Source organism: Sapajus apella, unplaced genomic scaffold (genome assembly GCF_009761245.1).
Source record: "Sapajus apella isolate SASKATOON/1434 unplaced genomic scaffold, GSC_monkey_1.0 scaffold6, whole genome shotgun sequence".
Lineage (NCBI taxonomy): Eukaryota > Metazoa > Chordata > Mammalia > Primates > Cebidae > Sapajus > Sapajus apella.
In genome coordinates, this window is record NW_022436946.1 from 77,624,081 (window position 1) to 77,629,810 (window position 5,730).

Below are 5,730 nucleotides of genomic sequence, written 5' to 3' on the forward strand. Positions count from 1 at the left end.
GTAGGGGGCGGAGCAAATGGCGGGGCTGGGGCCTGGAGGGGTGGGGCGGGGCCTCCGTGGGCGGGGGCGGGGGCGGGGGCGGGGCCCCTGTGGCAGGCTTTAGGAATCCGCTCTCCGGTCCCAGGCTCCAGCAGAAAAGGAGAGAGGCAGGGCTCGGCCCTTTCGCCAAGAAAGACCCAAGCCACCTGGAACTGCTTGTTAAAACGCCAAGTCGTGGCTGAAGTTAGATGAGGGAATAATTCCGTTCATGCCTGTCAGTCTGAGCCGAAAGGTCCCGTGGAAGATTTCTTTTATAGTGTACAAAGACTGAGCACCTTTTACTCTCTCACTCATGTAAAATGCGTCTTTTACCTAGTTCTCCCTCTGTTTTGTGTTTTAAACCTTTGTTCAGTCAGCTCCTAACTCGACAGTTCTGACCGACTAACCAGATGATATGAAAGGCGACAGTTTTCAGTGAGGTGCAGATCAAGAGAAGGCTCTCCCCATCCAGGCCAGCCTCCACTGCAAGGAGCTCTGCCACTTGACCCTTACATTCCAACAGCTCTAATAGTGTTGAGTGGATGTGGCAGACCTGGATGTTTTGTGCAAGTCGTGGAAATCTTTACAAAATCTCAGTGAAGGCCCCCAGAATTCTGGAATTTTGTCTTCTTTAAAAAAAAAAAAAAGTTTCTGGCTTGCTATTGGGCCTTGGTAGTGTCTTGACCATGTGACATCAGGTGGCTATGCAATCAAAGTTTCTCATCATGAACTAAGAATTATCTGGTTCTTCTGGATAAGGAGATCTTTTCACGAAGAGAAAGTGGGCCAGGCACAGTGGCTCACTTCTATAATCCCAGCACTTTTGGAGACTGAGGCAGGTGGATCACCTGAGGTCAGGGGTTTGAGACTATTCTGGCCAACATGATGAAACCCCGTCTCTAGTAAAAATACAAAAATTATCTGGGTGTGGTGTCATGCACCTGTGCTACTTGGGAGGCTGAGGTAGAAAAATTGCTTGAACCTGGGAGGCAGATATTTCAGTGAGCAGAGATCATGCCACTGCACTCCAGCCTGGGAGACAGAGCACGACTCCATGTCAAAAAAAAAAAAAAGAAAGAAAGAAAGAAAAGAAAAAACAGAGATAGTGGGATACACAGAACTGAGCCAGAGTAAAAACCAAAACAGTTTTCATTTGCAGGGAGCTCATACTCCTAAGTTCATGCTTTTGACTTTTAGCTTATATCTAGTTTAATGATGAATTCCTTGTGACTAGTTGACTGAGGAAAAAATTCAAAGTTGGAGGATGGCTTTGCTCAATAAACTGGCCCAGCTGGCAACTGACTGCTTTTCATATTTAGAGCGCCTCTTAACAGAGGCACTCAAGGAACAGCAGAGGGAAAAAAAATTCTTTCCAGCATGCAGAACTTAGCTTATTTTATTTTTTTGACAGGCACACGCCAACATGCCTGGCTGATTTTTCTATTTTTAGACATGGGGTTTTGCCATGTTGGCCAGGCTAGTTTTGAACTCCTGGTCTCAAGGGATCCACCCATCTCGGCCTCCCAAAGTGCTGGGATTACAGATGATGTGAGCCACCGCGACTGGCCAGTATTTAGCTTATCTTGTATGCTTTGCCTAAAAAGAGATATGGCTTGAGATAAAAATTGATATCATTTCATAGGCAGTGGCTGGTTTGTCAAGTGGCTAGGAACTGGGACTATAAAAGTTTTGGAATAGGCATTTTGAATAGAACCTCTCAAAGTGGCCTCAAAACATAAAAACATTTGGGTCCTATTGAATGTTAAAAAGAAAAGGCTCCCATTGCAGAAGTGCTCTTAATCAGAACAAGGATATTATTAGTTATCTATCGCTGCCTCACAAATTATTCCAAATTTATTGGCTTGAAACGATAAACTGTTATTCTTTCACAGTTTTTGTGGGTCGGGAATCTAGAAGCCAGAGTGACACTTGTTTCTGGGTCTTAAATGAGGTTGCAGCCAAGCTGTTGGCTGGAGTCCCAGTTTCATATAAATGCACAACTAAGAGAAGATCTGCTTCCAAGCTCATTCACATGATTATTGGCAAGATTTGGTTCCTTGTGGACTTTGGACTGGAAATTTTCTCAGTTATTTGTTAAGTGGGCTTCTCCAAAGGCTATCTTGCAACATGGCAGCTGGCTTTCCATGGGACAAATGAACCAAAGAGCAAGGAAGACCACTGAAGATGGAAGCACTGACCTTCCGTAATCTTAAGAGTGCCATCCTGCCACTTCTGCTGTATCCTATCATTAGGTCCAGGCCACTCTCAAAAGGGGATTACACAAGGGCTGCAACAGTGACCCATTCTATGGACATCACTCAGCCTCCTTCCCTGTCCCCCAGCAGCCGTGAACTCAGTAAAAAGGTAGCCATGGTGGCAAGAATGGAGACATACATGTACTTTTAACATCATCTTTCTTCTGTAATGATTGATTGGTTACTACCACTATTTGCCAACTGCAGTGACCAACTTGATCCCCTGATATATGTACTTTTTTGTGGCCTGGGTGGCAAGTCTGATTACAGCAAAATCCTACTATTATGAAGGAGGTAGCAATTTCTTCTTATAGGAACAGACAATTATTCTGCATTTAGATTCCTTTCCCTGATTCATGCTTATTATTCACTCCCTCTGTAGACTCATTGAATACCTTTACACACTACTCCATGCATTTAATATAGTATCCTATACAACATTGCTTCTGGACCAAAGAACTCATTCTGCTGTGAAAGATGTAAAGCAGGGGACTAATGACTGCAGGATTCAGTCTTATGTATTCCATCATCCAAGAGCGACTGGTTTTATGGAACGATGGGCAGATTTATTGAAGGTTGTGTTGGAACCAGGTGAGAAAATACACTTTGGGATACTGCCCTGAAGGATTTGTCATGTGTTCCAAATGAGTTAACAGTATTTGGTGATATCTCTTCTGTTGACAGAGTAACAGAGATCAGAGTAGAAAAGGAGCTAACATCTTACTATTGCATCTGATACACTGATATAAAATATATTTTGCTTTCCATTGTGGGAGAAAAGAGACAAGTTGCCACGGTCCCTGAACATGCCTGTATATTACTGAGTGTACCTGACTGCAAGTCTTATCCATCTCCTGATACTGAGCAGTTTCTGTAGCTAGTCACATAGGCACTTAAGTAGGTCAAGGCAATCACAACATTACTACCATTTAACTGCTTCTCCCTGGGGGAAAAAAGACTAGCTTGTTTGTTGTCTGCTCAAAAACTGCTTCATTCTTGAACCTGGATTCTTTTCCTGTAATGCAGCCCCCCCATGTGCACAGACATCATCTGGCCCTCTGCATCACAGTGTGGGAACTGGGCTATAGGAACTGATGTAAATATGTTGACACTCTGGCTTCTATTTTGCTGTATAAAGCTGTTTTATCTTTTACCCAGGAGTATCCTATCAGCATCCATGAAACTGCAGCAACCTAGCCTGTAATCTTGTAAGTAGGATAAAAGCTCAGACTCTTCAATGCTCTTGCCAGCCGTCTCTGTGTGTCCAGGTTCTGTTTGTATTAGCAATTTTTGTGTCTAGCTGGACTTGTCACCTGGCTATTTTGACCTCATTCCTCTAGTTAAGATTAGAGAAAGTGGTGATGGTGCTAGCTGGAATGATTGGCCCTGATGACCATGGAGAAGAGAGTGTAGGGAGAAGAGAATGACCAGAAGTCAGAGGATCTTCTGTAATACCTCCTCACAATACCATGTTTTAATATTTTAAAAAATACCATGCTTAATGGTAAAAGTTACATATAAGACTATTACAACTATATATAGGCAAGACCACCCACACCTCAGATCCCCTGGATAAATAAATCTGATCAGCAGAGGTGCTGGTTTATCACAAAGAAAACAGAAAATAGGTGGCAGTGGTGATGAGTCATAACCATCCATATTCAAGACCGGTGACAGAACTGAGAACTGTATTTGTGATGTGTTATTAGAGAAGCCTGGGACATAAAACATGACACTGCCTTTACACTATCCTGAAAATTCTGATTCAGTTGGTCTGTAACAGGGTCTTGATAAAAGTAGTCCAGGTAATTCTTGCCAAGGACACTTGCAAAGTACTGCTCTATTTTATTTTCTTCCTCACTGGCTCATGCATGTTTATGTAATTTTCTATTTCTTATGTATTACACATATTTGAGTTGGGGGTATCCCTGTCACCCAGGCTGTAGTTCAGTGGCTCATTGCAGCCTTGAACTCCTGGACTCAAGTGATCCTCTCACCTCAGCCTTCCAAGTAGCTGGGACTATAGGAGCATGCCATTAGGCTCAGTTAAATTATTTTGTAGAGATGGGGTCCTGCTATGTTGCCCAGGCTGATCTTGAATTCCTAGCTCAAGCCATCCTCTCACCTCAGCCTCCCAAAATGCTGGGATTGCAAGCATAAAGCACCATACTCAGCTTCTTTCCTATCTTATTATGCTGTTAATATGTATGGGGATGGTGGTTAGGTCACAATTTAGTCTATGAGTTGCAAACTGTTGAGATGAGATTATTACAGAATCAGAGGACATCACACTGAGGTCCTGGACTTAAAACTGGAAGAGGGATAGTAGTACTATGTCAGAAAGATGCATTTTAAATGTGTAAATATGGGGAGAATTGTGCTTGCAGATGTTGGGAAGATAAGATGGACTATAGTACATCTGATGTGTTTTTGTATTTGGTGCTGTCATCAAACCCATTTCATGTTTGGTTAACCTTGGTAGAATAAAAGGTCCCATTTTCTACAGCGGAAACAAGGTCAGATACACCTGCTGTCTTTGATGCTGGACAGCTCAAGCACTGGCACAAGACTTAAACTTGGTCATTTGGACAATCTACCACACTTTGAATCTGAAGTAGTAAAAGAAGTACTTGAAATCCAGTTTTCAGGGTCATCCAGCTCTTTATGAGGTCATCAGAACTTGGCTATGATTCTGGTCATCTACTTTCCTTTGGTTTCTATTTGTTTTCCAAACCCAGCTCTCCAGCCATCAGTTCTTTGAGTTACCTGATCCTCTTCCAATAAGTTCTTTTTCTGCTTAAGTTGATCATAATTCTCTGTTGTTGTTTGCAACCAAGAACTCTTACTGGTATACCTGAAAGAGATTCATTCTCTAAAGAAGCGTCAATAATACCATTTCAGATAATTGTTTCCTCTCTCCCCCAGAACTCCACCTTATCTCCCACAATTTGAATTGGGAGGTGAATAGTGCATGATGGTTTCCCAGATAAATTAAAGAGGTTAAATTTGTTAGATTTTTAACCATGAACACAGATGTGCTTTTAAAATTGTATTAAAATAGCCAAAAACTAATCAACCAATTATGATAAGAGCAATTTCCACTCAAATACTGTTTATATGATTGAGTCCTTTGACAAATCTGAAAATTATCCAAACTTAGAAGATGCATATTTCAAACTCAGAGTGAAGATATATAAATATTAAAAATGTGTTTGGCAAAAATATATTGTGGCTAGTGTATATATTTACATTTTCTAGTTATAATGCACTTGGGATATTTATGAAAATTTTGAGTACTTTCTAAAAGTAAATAATAATCAGTAGCAATCAAAATTATTTTAACTATAATAATATAAACAAAAGATATAAATTATACAAATGATACAATAGGCTGGCCTATATTAGAAATAAAATATATATACCTCTAGTAATCTGAGAATAAGCAAAGGATTACAAG